This window comes from Rhyacophila brunnea, unplaced genomic scaffold (assembly GCF_057557595.1).
Source record: "Rhyacophila brunnea isolate RB1 unplaced genomic scaffold, BYU_Rbru_1.0 scaffold_7, whole genome shotgun sequence".
Classification (NCBI taxonomy): domain Eukaryota; kingdom Metazoa; phylum Arthropoda; class Insecta; order Trichoptera; family Rhyacophilidae; genus Rhyacophila; species Rhyacophila brunnea.
The window spans coordinates 22,986,583-23,003,425 of NW_028233339.1; the positions used below are offsets into that span (position 1 = coordinate 22,986,583).

The window sequence follows — 16,843 nt, forward strand, 5'->3', positions numbered from 1 at the left end:
AATCAATAATAAATTACTATAGATAATTTTGTTTTATCCCACCCCCCCCCCCTCATATCATTATTCTGTGCCAGGTGCCTGATTAACAAAATTATATGGACTCTATTACCCTCACAACTAAATATTTAACTCGAAGAAGCTTTTTGGTACAAGAATCACAAGGCACTGGGACAACTGGGCGCCAGGACAAGTGGGCGCCGCGCTGTCGAATGAAATAAATATGCGTTCTTTACGATTTGATACAGAAAGTAGACGAGAAGTTTCTATCTACTACTCTGTAATTTTAATTCATTTTGCTCTTAATAATATAATAATCTTATTACAGATAGAGAATTATTATGCCTGACGCTTTATATAAAAATAGAAGAACTCTCTTCTCGTTGGAACTTAAACATACCTAATCACAATTAAATTATTATTAAATTTACGTGTGCATATTTAAATTCTCACCAAGTTGTAAATAATAATATATAAGTATTAAATATATATTTTTAAAGTACTTACCTATAATTCACGAAAGCTTATTTTCGATTACGTAGCACAGTTGTCCCGGCGCCGAATAGCCCTAGACCAGCGATTTCCAAACTGGGAGGCGCGAAAAGTTTAACACAATTAATCATATTGCCACAGGTTTGAAGTTTGCAAATTCATAGTTTATAAAACGGCCCCTAGTTATAAATTACATAAATAAAACAGTCCCATAAAGGGTTGTTTGCAAACCTGTCTGAAAATATGGAGACTAATTTTATAATACCTCACTTCTATGATATTGTGAAGCGCGCTGGCTATCTCGTGAAAAAATGAAATAAAAGGGTCAAATCATGTTTAAATTTGAGGCAAATTTGTTTAGGAACGATAATTTTGTTGTTAAACTTGTATATTTGGTTGAAATAAAAAAAAAATGAGTGAATAAATGAATACAAGGACCACTAATGCTTTCACTGATTTAAAAAGACAAAGTGAAGGCATTCATAAAAAATTGGAGGTTTGGAAATCAAAATTACAAAAAAATAAGTTCGCCATGTTTCCACTTTAATGATTTCTGCGCCAGATATATTGAAGCAAACAAAAATCCATTTACTGAGTTCTTGGTTAGTTGGCTAATGCACTTTTCACATGATTTTATTTTTGCAGCTTTGTGTCAAGTCTATTAAATATTTTAAATATGTGGTTGTGCGTTGCAATTTGATGTGATACATATATGATGATTGATATACTTAAATGATAACTCCCGTGTATAATTTAGGAAACACTACATTAGAGCACCACATTGCCCTTAACCTCAGCGATAAGTAGGTGGGCCCGCTTCAGGATGTGGGGCCCATGATAGAATCCATTTGTCAATGAACGATGATGAATTTGGATTGACTACTATTGCAATTGATTGTGCTAATAAACAAGCACATTCATCGTATGAAAAACAAATAAATTAAAAAATTAATATAATATAAGTAGTAAAACCTTGTTAATTTTATATTTTTTTTTTCATTTTTGTATTAGTACATTGTTGAATATTTAAAAAGGTGTCTGTGTTATTTAATGAAATAAAAGGGGGGAGGCGCCTAGATTAATTTTTTTTTAAAGGGAGACGTAGTAACATAAAGTTTGGAAACCACTGCCCTAGACCCAACCACAACGATACAAGTACGCAACGACAACTGAAAACCGAAGGCTAAATTTGTATTAAATAGTATTGAGGAAGTGGGGACACAACTAATTAAGTAACTGATTCAAATTAGTAACATACTAAAATATATACCTAAATAGAAATCATTATTTATGACGCAGAATAACTAGTACCTATATTATTCATCGTATTTTTTCTCTAAATTATCGTATTTTAAACTTATAGAAGCTATGTGCATGACCAACCACTCAGAACCAAACCTGTTCATAAAGCAGTAGGTTTTTAAGTACACAACACAACAGTCAATATGCCAGTTATAATATACGCAAGTAATTCGATACGTAAGAGAACTTTTGCGTATTACATACATTTGACAGCCTTGTGTTGAAAGGAGCCATCCCACAATAAAACTACAATTCTATAAGGTTTTTCTTTTTTAATAAGACACATACTATTATATATTATTATTATTTGAAGAGCAAAGAGAGATCACTAATTTGAACAAAAAACAATTCTGAGATAACATAATGGTAAAGTGGTTTAGTCAAAGTTCACGACGGTAACTATTATAATGTAAATGCCCAATTAATGTGAAGATACGTTAAATTTATTTTAAACTTAGTTACCAGGTTCTCTTAGTATAACAACGATATTTTATTTATGTATTAAAACATAATACGATGGTCGAACTTCTGGTGCCGAGGGACCGGATCTGGAAAAATCCTAATGTTATTTGGCAATGTGACCGAGAAGTTGAGAAAGTAGTAATTTCGCGTAAAAATCCAAAATCTTTTTATACAATGTTCACTCTGTGGACCTTATACACAGGATCGAAAACGGTATTTAAAAAAAGTAATGCTATGCGCTGACTACTGAGATGAGGTTCTTCAAAATAAATGGTTTCATTTATTAAACAAGTTGGTACCTACTTTAGGAAATAACGATTAAAACTATGTCTTATAGGTATATTAAATATATGATTATATGAATATTCTTAGATAATTGAGAGATGCGCCGCCTCCACAACATATATTGACCGCACGCCACTGTATCCCAGCTTAACAATGTGGAACATTTTGTAACCTTAAATAATATGATTGATTCAAAATATAAATGATACAAAAAACGATTTTTCATTAGTATAAACTACGTATATAATTATTAACATTATTACAATATAATTATAATGGATGAAAAAATATGTACAAAACCGCAAAAATAACCCATCAGTGAATAATGTCAACATCTATCTCCATTCAGTATGATATATATATAGTACATTAATTATCAGTGAAATATAATATATTTTTGGTAATTTTTGAAATTTTTTAGAAGCATCACTTTGAAAGTACGTCGAATAATTATTTAAAAAATATTCGATCAAGGATTTCCTATAAAATTAAAAACTCTGCATGCTATATTATTTTTTATAACATACCCAACGAATAACGATTTTTTGTCTCTCTGTGTTGTTTGGAAACTCATTTTTTCAAAGTGTGGGTTGGTTTCTTCCGACACAATGTCGTTCAATCATAGTTTAGTAGTTAAAATTTTTAAATAGGTACATAGTGACATAAATTACATTACTTGACTTCAACGTAAACGTTGCTTTAAACCAGTTTATTGTGAAATACATGACACGGATATCCCTTTGCAAATAATAGGAAATTGACTGTGCTAGAAATTATACACATTGCATAAGAATTAATTTCAATCAACAATAATCGTTTGTTGATTTTCTATAACAATTGAAGTATTGTACCTACGTTAGTAAGTTAGTTATAAGACCTACTTGCATAAATAGGTACTACGAAACAGTGATTTAAATTTTCCAATAGACAGGTAAGTAGACATACTAGTTTTAAAAGATTAAGAAAAAATGCTTTTTGTGTGAATAATATGTCAATCGTTCAAATGTATTTAAAACATAATATTATATTCAGCGCAAGAATTAGGTGCAAAGTTCTACGATAATCACCGATTTCTATGGATTTCCGCAATATGAAGATAATACATTATTTAATTTTACGATTCTGGAGTGTGGACAAATTCACAAATATAAAATAAACTAAAACATGTGTTAGAGAACACGTTATTTTCAATATTAATATGCATTAAAGTTTGTCACGTAAACGCAACGCGCATTCATTATTGGTATTGTATTTATTGTGCTTAATGGCTTGGTCTTCATTAAGTCATAAACTAAAACCGCCGTCATTGGACAATGGCAACTGGCTTTCGCATCTCAATCTTCTTAATCTGTTCTGTGGTGAACACTTAATTCTTATTAATAGATAGGTACATCGTATTTTATGGATACTTTATCATTTAAATGCAGTTTATTTCAGTGGCGAAGGGTGGAGGTAGGCCGTTAAGATCCGCCATAAATAGTGCACCTTGTTAGTCATACGTATTTGTTTTTATTAAACTAAAACTACAATCTGCAGACGGTATTGGTTCATTTTTAAAAATGAATTAACCCCTGCCAACGCCAAAACCTTAATAGTTTTTGTATATTTTGGGCGATACGACAAAATTGTGCAAACCTTTTCATTCACACTTATTTGTTTTTGTTGGATTAAGAATACATATTACATAAATATTATTGGTTAAACCAAACTATAATTGATAAAAATATTATTCTATCTATAAAATATCCAAAGTTATGTTTGATTGAATTGCATAATTTTAGACATTTTATAAACGTATAGACGAGTATTTTTTGACTATTATGGCTCGGTTTAATTTAATTTAAAAACTACCCAATATCATCTGTAAATTGTAGTCTTATTTCAACGAAAACAAATAGGTATGACTTCCAAAGTTTAGTATGTACCATTTTTGGCGGATCTTAACAGCCTACCTCCGTCTTTCGTCACTTTTTTATTTAGTACTTTTGAAGTTCATAATGTGAAGCTATTTCAATAGTTCATAGGTTTAAATTCTAAAAAATATCGATTAAAAAATGTAATCTTTATATTGACTCGATCTTCAATACAGTAATAATACCGAAGATCGATTCGATTTAATTAAAAAATTAAGAAGAATAAATTGGTAATACAAATTAATATAGTCCATATTAAGCTGTGCAAGTGAATATTTTTTAAATTACGAACGAACAAACGGACACCCCTCCAATTTTATTAGAAACACAGGGTGGACGAGTCACGCATGGCAAAACAACGGACAAGAAGTATGGGCAAAACACCTGTAATGAAGGATAATTTGTTCGACTAAAGTAGGCACTGGAAGTATATAGATAACTGCACAGATCTGGCATTCTTGGAATTACGGATTTTGGAGGAGGGCAATGGGATGTACTATGTCAGTATGAGATAAAGTTGAATATATACCTATATAAAATGAGTACACAAAATCCTTTTTTCACCGTTAATTAATTAAGAATTTAATTAATAAAGTGGAAGAAACTCATGTTTCTAAATAGATACGACAATGTCTGATTTCGTAAATATTGAACGGTATTATGTGCAAAGCGTTGGAGCGGAGCTCGAAGCAGGAGCACGGAGCAGTGGAGCAATGTGAGCCTGGACATTCGGACCACCAAAAATTTATAGTGCTCCACTGCTCCAGATGTTTTTTTTTTAATATTAAAGTTTCGTCCCAAAATCCAATGAAAATATTATATTTGACACTTTGCAACACTGGAATTATTTGAAATAGGTACGGCAACACTGCCGAGTCATAAATAATCTCACTTTTTTTACTGAATATGTAGATACAGTCCTACAAACTAATCTAAAGAACGGTGAAAAATGGAACTGCGAACTACCGTATGGACGCCATTTTGAAAACGTCATTCGAATGTCAGGTCTGTCCAGTTGCGAGTCTTAATTGGGTAGATGTCGACAGCGGCTCCCCCATCCATTCTTTAGATAAGTTTGTGGGTCTGTATTGAAAGACTATTTGTTGTCGGTTTTGTTTAATAAAATTAATAATGAAAAGGACGAATAATAAACCTCATTTGAAAACTATTTATTTTTTATTTTTTTTAGAATTCATATACATAATAATATTATAATACCTATGAAAACTTACACAGAGCGGAGCAGACCCTGGAGCGGAACTGGAGCAAGTATTAGGTCCCGGAGTGGAGCTGGAGCGGAGCATCTCAAAAAAGGGTCCGCTCCAACCATCTGATTATGTGTGATAAGAATGGCTGGTCCAGACCAATGAGGTGTTTTCAAATTATATATTAGTTCAATATAAATAATATTAAATTCTCAAATATTGTAAATTATTCATTGAATAAAAGAAATAGTTTAATATGTTATTACAATTTTTACAGGTGCAATAGTATCAAATAAATGATTGTGTATGGAAATTTGTGTAGGGTTGAGACAGATGTTACATTCATTTGCATATTTTTTTCATGGACAGATGTGTAGGTCTGCTAAACTAGAGAATTAGGCACTCTCCTTGATTACTGCTTACGATTCAGATACCTGCTCCGAATTATTGAACAGGGCGCCAAATAGTGAAAGGACAATGCATAAAATAAATCGGTGTACCTACTAATACTCGAATTTTCTGATATTATCATATGTAGACTAAAACAGTAATAACACACATAGAGCTAATAAGATTGTATTGTTTATGCCCATTATTCAATTAACTTAACTTATACCAGACATAATAATATGCAGTTTCAACTCTCGGGGTTCACAAATCACACTGCAATAACATTTGTTTGGTGAGATAACTAAATAAATTATATGACTACGAAGATGGGCAAATGGCTAAATACCATTTCTTGTAAAAAGTTTTTTTAATATAACCTCCACGAACTTTATGCTCCGCTTATAATATAAGCACCTAATTAATATCTTTAATAAAAATTCAAAAGAAAGATTGACTAGGTACTTACGTAGATACCTACTAATAATAACATTAACAGCCCGTGATATATTCATATTATGATGATACGTAAATTTGATTAACATTTGACTAATAATAAGTAAAATATTATTTAAAAAATGAACTCATTAGGGTGTTTTTTTTTCTCCTACAATAATGACAACACTGACGATATTTTTTGCGCGACTGCATCGACATCCGCTTTTAGCCAAGATATAAAAGTTCTACTGTAGTATGTATTTCTGCAAGTCTACAATCAGATTTGGTCAAAGATATCAAAAAAGTATTTACTTTGGTCAATTTATAATATGCGCTATACTAATATTATTTTCACTGGACATGTGTCTGACAAAACAGACATTGCAATGGATTTTTATAAACTAATCATCAAAATAGTATATTAATTATTGAACTACCGTTTACGTAGTAAAACTCCATTATAATGGTTTTAAAACAAAGTTTGTTATGAATTCTACAATATTTAAGTTATTTATGTATAAACCCATCTTCAGATTGATTCTTGGATAACTAATATGAATGCTTCAACGCGCAAAATACACATCAGAAATAAAGGTTTACCTATTATGTTAAACACATCTTCTTTTCTTGTACGAAACAGTGTTTCTGTTTCATTTAACTATTGTGTTTATCTATTACCTATATATTAGTAATATATTTGGTGCAATTCAATTTGCTATAATTGGATTCAATAACAATATAGAAACTCTAATGATGAGAATGATGTAAACGGTTTTATTTTTGATGACTAATGAGAAAAGTGATGAGTTTACAAGGGTGTGTTCCAGGTGGAGGGTGACAACATCTATCAAGAAAGCGATTGAATCAACAATAACCGAACCAACAGGATCAGAAGTCTAGATGCAAGGAGACATTTTAGTGATTACCATCCTCAGTAATGAATGAGGCAAAGAATACGACAAATGAATAATAAAAATCAATGAAAAACATATTTTCTTTTTATGATGATACCTACTGATTGTGATTCCAATTTAAAATTATATTATCGACCGCTGTATATCCAAATACAAAAATATATTGGTCATCTAATTAATAAATTTTCTTATATATAGGTTTCCGTAATTTAAAAAAAATACGTCAACGCATTTTTATATGATTTTGTTGACAAGCTCTTATAGTGCATGTTTACTTTATTGATAATAATAATATTATACCAATCATCCTAACCTCGTCATACTAAAATGCTGAGAAACCTGTCACAGTAACTAAGCTTCTGCAGATCATATATATATATATAAATAAATGAATATTTTTTGTGTACTTAATTATTTACTATACAATTACTTAGCTTCATTTGAGTATAAATTGTATAACTCAAGGACGAAAAATAATTAAAATATCAATAAATCAACAAGAGATTGAATGTCGACCTACAGGAATTCCGCGAAGTCGCTGGAAATATTATTAAACATGGAATGTTAAATTAACGCATGGCGTAAATCTTAGCAGATTGTACCATTAAAAAGATCATTTTTATATTGTTACATAGGTACCGATTTTTTTAAATATAAATACTATAACTTTCTTTAATATGCTGTTATTGTAAAAATGAGACTTATCACAAAATTAGGAACTATCACGGACTGTTTCAACATTTCAATGGTTTCGATTGACCAAACGATCTATCGGCACAGGTGTTATTCTACTTATTAAGATCTATTTTATTCAATGGGTTATGGTTATGGGATAAAATCGTGCAGGTAATCCAAATATAAATATGGTTTTTTTTTTTTTTTAAATCCACATTAATTATGGATGTCCAATTGTCCATATTATGATCCATTTTAAAGCGGAAATGGTGATATATACACCGTTTCAAAGTAGGTACTTATTGAAATGGATTCTCAGCACGTACAGGTATCATTAATCATTCACAAAACACATTCTGAATTCATTATTAGCGTAGGTATAAATGAAGTGTAATAAATACATTTTTTTGCTCAGGATTTCCTGAATAATGTGAAATAAATTATACTTACGTAATTAATGGCGGTTACTACGATGAAAATTCATAGCATACTTACGTATATACTTAGGCATGAAGTATTATTACTGGTTTGTTTACTTTGTGTTTGTGTAGCGACTATTTGCAGACCATCAATGTGTTATTTTGGCTCCATCTATTTCAAGCTAGATAATTTGTGACTAAAGCAAACACTTCAACAATCATCAATCGATAGCACGATCGAGTTGGAAAATCCGATAAGAAAATCGAAAGAATCTTATAAGAGTAAATTTATTGTTTGCTAATTTATGCATCGCATAATGAAATTTACATTGCAATGCAAAGATGTAATGTTAGCTAGGGTAAGGTAAGGTTAGCTAGTTACGGAGCCAGGGGATACCATTATGTGTACTATATTGTCCTACTGCAATATCCCCTCAGTTATTTCAGAACATAAATATCATATAAATCAAGGAACTGAGCTCGAAGAATTTTGTCAAATATAAGATAAAAACAAAGGATTTTTTTGTATACTATTTATTCTTAGATATATAGACCATTATAATATCACTTATTTTATATGATTAGGTTTGCTTAACCCGTGGTGGGATGCTACAATAATACAGCGTGTGTACTAATTAGGCAATCCAAAATACACCTAACTTATTTTAAGGCTATACTTCAGCTGGGGCACGGTCTAAAACGATCGTGACTACGCGACGCGAAGATTGTGCAAATAACGCGTGCAGAACAAAACATAATTTCTCACAAAAAGTCAACATGCGTCCATTTAATATTATCTTTATTGTTCTATTACTAATAATAATAATATATTCATTGACATGTTTTCTTTTTCAAGTAAATGGGTAACGTTTTTAGTCATCTTTACACGATTTAAGAATTAATCCCCCCGTTGCCATCACAAAACAAATTGACGTGTTCACAGCTCGACTTTCGCTCTCCGATTGCCAGCCAGTCCGAAATTTCGTCGCACCTATAGTTGAAAATTATTTGCCGTTTCACTGAAGTATGCTCTTAATCTAATTATACAACAACGTAGTCTATGAGCAATTCTAGTTCACTATTGGTTTAGTAGTTTTTTTTTAAATTATAACCCCAAACAAACGGACAGATAGACATACACTTCAATTTCATTATTATACTTACTATAATTATTATTCGTTTTATCGAAACATTATACTTTTAAAACTACTTTTTTACAACATAATAATCTTATTCAACCAATGTAAATACCGAGTGTTTGCTTAAATTTAAATGTTGGTAGTTTTTTTTAATTAAAAACATTACTGGGGGCACACAGTATCTAAAGAACAGGCGATTAAAAGTCTTAACGCGGCCCTGCAAACATGTATCACTTTTACATAAAATATACACCAGAATTGTGTTCTTGATTTTATGTAAGTATCTTGTATGCAAATCTGCTTCAGTTTGTATTCGAAATAATAATACGTTCTTATTTTTATCAATCTTAAAAGTTTGGACAAAGTAATTTATCAATATTACGAAACATGTTTCGCTGTTGTAAATTGCACGTCATAAATATTTTTGAAATCGTTCATCCAAATCAGACGGTGTTCATTGATTCAATGCAATAATTTTATAACCCATTTTAATAATTATTGAGCCATTACGCGTCGATCGATTTGAATATTTTGTACATTTTCTTAAGACTTATAAAATATACCTACGCAAAAACTTAGTTTTGTCATCGACCACTAAGAAACACGTACTTATAATTTATTATCTACTAATTTTGTATATAGAGTTGTATATTATAGTATATTATGTAAAGAATTTTAATATTACCTTATTTAATACTAGAAACAGCTCTGTAGTTATTTCTTAACAGGCATAAAGTTGGACTCTTTCGGTCACGAAGTTAGTAGAAACTCGAAAAGTATTATCAGCTGTTTGTGTTATTGTTTCAAAAACTGTTACTGTGATTAACAACAAAACAACAACTTGAAGATTTTATCACTTGACGATTGGACCGTGTTACCGTACCGATTGGACCGTACGGTTATTTCACTTGAAAATGCACCAATTTTTTTTGTTGTTTATTTTCGTAAAAATCAAGTGGATATAATTAATCATACACTAATTTTATTTTATTTCACTTCTGTGGACAACATCGTCCGAGGCGTAAGCAATCCTCTACTCCCGATGCCTTTTCGCCCTTCCTGGCTCGACGAGAACAAAATATCTGTAATGTCCATAACACCTGTGTGGCAGTTTATTTATTAGAAAGTACGGCGCTAGAATTTCACCGTTACAATCCGCGGCCCTCCGAACACCCGGCTCCGGCGATTAACTCTGTCCGCACAATAGAACTATGTATTACTCAATATCACCACGGAGTTAAACAATCACAAAACTTACTTGTCAATAAATTACTAGTCATTTTATCACACTTTCGGGTAATGGTTTTAACTTTGTTTTGTTAGTAGCACTGTTTGTGTATATTGAAAGGCCGCGCGGGAAAGTCGGTCGATTGTTGTGACGGTGTGCCGCGGCGGGCGCGTGCCTTGCGGAGAGCGTTCATGCGCTCGCGTCTACCTTCGGACGGTGACTGCAGACTGGAGTCGGCCACCATAACGCCTTCGATAGCGCCTCGCGATTTCTTCATTATTCTCTTGACAAAATGGCCGTAAGGAGATTCTCCCGAGGACGGTGATGCAGTTTAGCAAGTTTTTAGCAAGCACAATTTCCATATTACACAGAAAGTCCCAACTCAATTATAGTGACATATCTAGAGACAAACAGATTGCACAATTCTATCAGTATCTGCGGCTTTGGTAGTACAATGCATCAAACACTGGCTTCGTTTCGTGGAGCTCCGTTTTCAATCCCCGTCAAGGTCACAATTCATCTACGTATTATGTACATTTTTCAAATTCTGGGTATTTCTTTTCATTACTACTACAAAACTACTGTTATTGAATCCCATGGCTTGTATTGTTAAAAATTGGAAAAGGGAAGAAAATATGCATTGTCTCAAGGATAAAACTTGGCCTGATCATGCATATATTTTTACCGTGCCCTTTATTAAAGACTATCTTTTATTATGAAGCGCCTCGTTTCAAAAGCCCTTAAAACGATTTTAGGTAGTTTTGAGAAAAATGAGAAAAACTCATATCGATTAAATCTGTGAACTTTACATTTAAGAGTATTTTGGCTTTCCATTTTAAGGGTATTTGAAAAGCACGCTGGGTTTTGAAATTCACTCAATTTTTTGATCATACGTATTGACGGTTTTTGGCGTTTTTTAAAGTTCAATCTTTGGCCATCATATAGGTAACAAAAATAGCCATCTAAATACATATCTAACTAAAAAAAATCTAAAACCGTTTTTTTTAAACTAGGCGCTTCTTCTGGATGTTTTGGATGACCATCTTATACTTGGTAATTGCGAGTAGTTTATTAGATATTCCATGCCGCATACACATTGTAAAACAAGTGACTTTGAAGCCTTTCAGCGGGATTTGAATAAGCGACCTACAGATAGGGAGCCATAAGTGCAAATCTAATGTCGACGGCGGGCAGGTTCCATAGCTTTGCGAAGATGTCTGTTGATGGACCAAACACTAAAACATCATGGCTTCTTATTCCCACAATGTAATTAACACGGAATTGTCATTGCACGCTATTTGAGTGGTGTATTGTAGTTTTACTAAATTATTTATTTATATTTATTGTACCCACGGTTATCTAATCTCTATATATTTACAATTCTATGAAAATTGAACAAAAACGTTACTACGAGTATTATTATATTTTGTAACAGTATCATTTTTGTTGTTTTTATGCGGGCAACGAGTAAAGCCGATTACATCTTAATTTGACACATTCGCTAACCTTCTTTAAATGATAAGAAAACAAGAAAGTGTATCAGCATTTAATTTTGAGGTTATGTCAGCAAAACTGTGTGTATTATAATCGTATAAGATTCATATTGGGATATTGTAATCTGTGTTCTCTGAATTAGCTACATTCAGTTACTACCTAATAGACACAGAAAAACAGTGCTATTGTAAACCAACTTAACATCGGGATGAAAAATTTACTATAACTTGGATACTAAGGGATAAGACATGCGGCACCCCAATTGGATTTAAAAAAATAATTGAATATTCTAATCAGATCCACTTGGAATCGACGCGCTCGAACTGCAGTGCCGTAAATTGAAAAAATGTGAGTATTACAAATTCGCATTCGTGTATTTACAACATCGTTGTCCTTTTCTGATAACGTGTTCGCAGTTCTCCGCATACTGTATCGAACAATGCATTAAATGAACTATTCTGCAACTTCAATTTCATATCTCATTTATCTTGCTAATGTGTTCAAATTAATATTGAGATTTACTAGTGTAGAAACTAATATTTTTCTATAATGCAGATGATAAACCGGGTCTTTCGGTGTGATGTAGCCGCAGTGAGGTGAGGTGTTTCAAAATCGCGCATTTCGCATGCGCTACGGTGTCCTCCCTCCCCTCTTTGCCGCAGTGTCCCTCCCTCCCGCGCCCTTTTGCGCGATCCGGAGGACTGCAAATGCGAATGGCAACCGTCATGCTGCTTGCGTGTGCGCGCCTCATTCTTAGTTTTGTTTTGTCGGTCTATTTCTATTTGTACAGCGATGGATTTTAGTGAAATCAATTGCGGAAAAAAACAAAGGCCAATGAAGCATTTTGCTTCCATCAAACTATTTCTAAAGCAACAATTTTCATTTTATGAAAACAAATGATTACGCATCCATAAATAATGTCACTCATATTTTCTTCTTTTGTGGCACTATAGCCGGACCCACATCGCGGACGTCTCATTAGGCTGCATACACACGGCATTGCAGTAGACGTGCGTCGACGCAGGTCTTATTTGATTCCAATTGCATACGATTAGAATCACCAGTTAGATTTGTTTTATCTAATTGGCGATTCTAATCGGATGTGAATGGAATCAAATAAGACCTGCGTCGACGCACTTCAACTGCAATACCGTGTGTCTGCAGCCTTATAATATGTCCTTCACCAGTTATTTACCCCTAGATCTTCATTCAAAGATTCGTGGCCTACGCGAACCACGGTTCTTTTCATACTCGTTAAACGTAGATAAATCTAAATTCAGAGCTCGAAATCGAAAAATTTAGTTTACGAACCGGATACACTCGATAATTTCTCAATAACATTGAAATGCTTCCGACTTTTTTCCAAACTTTCCGAACAAATAATGCGAAAACTGTTTAAATTTCTGACAATTTCTTTTTTCTTACAAATGAAGATTAGGAAGACAGGTAGTAGGTATCATCTTCTCACCCTTTTTTACAGCCTATACGCAATAGATACCCACATGGTTTAGCAGTAGCTAGCCCCACGAAACCCCATATAAAATAAATTTAATTATAATAGTATTTATTAAGTATTATTTTCATAATAATTCTCAATCCGGATTATACATAATACCTATGTATATGGAAGTGTTTATGTAGGAGAGTTTGTTTACGTATATTTTGCTTTCCACAAGAGTTATAAGAGATATTGATTGAAGTAACGAAACTTTTGAATTACATGTTAAGATTATGTATGCGTACTTTGGCGCAAATAACAGCTAGCGATCTAGGTTAAGCGGTTCAAGATTACTTCCCGACTACCTACCCTCTATCCTTCCACCCACACAGAGTCAAGCAACGGTACTTTTTTCACTATGCCACGATTCGTGAAATTCTTTATTTTGTTATGCATCCCGGTCTAGCATTCCTCGATCGGTTCATTTAAAAGTTACAACTATACTACCATCATCAGAGTTAGCTATAATATGTTTCTTCATAATTCTGTCGATTACAGGATTATTTGTCGTAGATTTAGGCAATTATTAGGATAATTGGTATCAACATACATATATCTTAATAGTTTTTACAAAACGAGATGTAGCGATAATCCCAATGATCCATTTCGAGCTCTGAATCTGACAAGATCTGAGCTACCAAAAAATCGAATTAGTTCAATTTTTACTCATGAATTTCTGAGGTCACCGTAGGATTGACAAGCTTCCTCCGCTTTCCCCTATCCTCTGCAAACCGTATCGCAGATACTAAACCCCTTTTACATGACATCTTGCCTTAAATAATAATATTAGCCTTTCTGGCATCTGCACTCTGCATCGGCAACAGTGTGCCTAAAGAATCACATAATACTTCCCAAACACCACTTTTACACAATTCGTGCAGAATGGATACATCATGGTAATGCAATACCAACTTTATATTAATTCCGGGAAATCTTGAAAACTGACCATGCGGCAAACTTTCAAGTACCATATCCATAATAATTACTTACACATTTCATTCAATGTATGAAAAATCAATTTCCTTCCGATATGGTACCGACATAGGTGAGATATTATCGTTCATTGTTGCAATACGTCACGAATACCTGATTTGCTATAAAATAAAATAATAATAGTTTTAATTTAATGTATATTCTTATATCGATAATAATTAATGATAATGATTAAACAGAAAGTATTACAATCGTAACTATGTGATGAAAAAGAGTACGTATAATATATTTCTCTAAAAAAGTTATATCTTATGTTACGATCAACGTAAAAGAAATTTTTTTATGAACAATTAAAAAAAGCTTTTAGAATTTACAAGTGTAATCATTTTATTATTATCTGAAAATGCTGAGCAGTTTTTTTTTGTGCAGTACACTTAATGGATTCGAGTACTTAGTCACTTTCGCTTGTCTGTCATCAATCATCAGTGGCGTCAGGTCAATATATCAAGGACATATCAAAAAGGGAGAAAATATTTTAACGTAAGTGGTAGCTTTCATAATGTCTTTAAAATCCAATAAAAATGAACTTTCGTTGAACGTCTCAAAAATGAACGTCTCACTTACTCTTGAAGAATGAGATTGGCGAGACAGTCAGCACTTTTTTGTGTAAAACGTTATTATCACAATAGTTTAAAATACACACTACTGATGCAAGTGAATCCATTCACGTGTACAGGCGCTATAAGGCTGGTCCAAAATATACACGTTCAATAAAGAATGTTACATTCTAAAATCTTTATATTATTCAATCTTGAATAAAATACATATTAGGTACCTACCTACGTAGATTATTAAAAACTCGTGTAATAAATTTTCGAGTGGTATTAGTGTAAATTGAAAATAGACACGATCAAGCACAAAGTGTTATTATAAATGATTTTTTTTTATTATTAGACATGCTACTATGTCTATGGTAAGAGATTGGTGCTTGGTGGTTGGTCACGGTAGCGTATTTTATAAAGCGTCTATCTCTGTTTTTTAGAGAAGCACAATAGTACAGTAATATCTGTGGGAAAGACTCGATACTAAATGATTAGGTGGGTACGTACTTACTTTTTATATTTTACTAATTATAGGTGAGTTTACATCCACATACCGTCATATTGAAATAAAAAGTAATGAAACAACGGTCAAACATTATGGATACTTTTTTGATGGCCCTACATCCATGCCGTGGTGGCCTAGTTGGTAAAGCTCGTCTGTAAAGCCGCGGATGCCGGTTCGATCCCGCGTCTGGAAAAAAATACGATATATTTGTTTGGTCTTGTTAGATTCGATTTCATTAACTGATTTCAATGTGTGTTTGATCCAGAACAAAGCTACACGTGGGTTGGATAGTAAAACTAAAAAATTACTATGTAGGTGTACCTATATTATTTATAATATTTAAATATACAAAAGTATATCATAAAGTTATCTATTTTATGTCCAGCAAATTGTATAAGTATTAAGTAAAGACTGACCTAAAATTTTTTTTCGGTTACCCATAGGCCATAGCCCACATGGCCTCTCCTTCGAAGAAACATTGTTTGCCACTGATTTACCTATAACAAAGCAGTTAACGCCGTATCGACAACTAACCACAATGAAACTTTAAATTTGTACGTATTTATTTCGCCTATTAAATGTCTCTATGGGGGAAAATAACATGAAAACGTGACCTTTATACGGTGTAACTATTTTAATAGCGAATATAATCGGCGCTGATAAATTGTGCAACACTGTTTAAAGCTCAATAAACGAGCAAGTTCGACAAACGGCCTATGTAGGTGGGCATTCATTAAAACATTCCAAAACATTGCACATTCCGTTTAGTCATAAAGTCATACATTAGCTGCTATGTAGATTTTATATCCGACACAATCTTGGTACAGAATCGATACCGATCTCTCTATATTATAGCGCTTCTCAAACGGTGTTTCACGAGTGTTATTGGTTGTTGTAAGATATAATTTAAACAAATGGATTTTGAGGAACCAAGACAAGACAGCCCTCATAGTCC

At 32.6% G+C, this 16,843-nt stretch overlaps 1 protein-coding gene across 1 annotated transcript in view; it reads right to left on the reverse strand.

The window, feature by feature from the left end:
- The window catches only part of LOC147064640 (diacylglycerol lipase-beta-like), a 72,503-nt gene extending 61,423 nt beyond the window's left edge, over positions 1-11,080 (reverse strand). Inside the window, exon 1 of the mRNA XM_085957478.1 lies at positions 10,314-11,080. The gene's annotated coding sequence lies outside the window, so the exon portion shown is untranslated. The remainder of the gene's footprint in view (positions 1-10,313) is intronic.
- Positions 11,081-16,843: the final 5,763 nt, after the last annotated feature.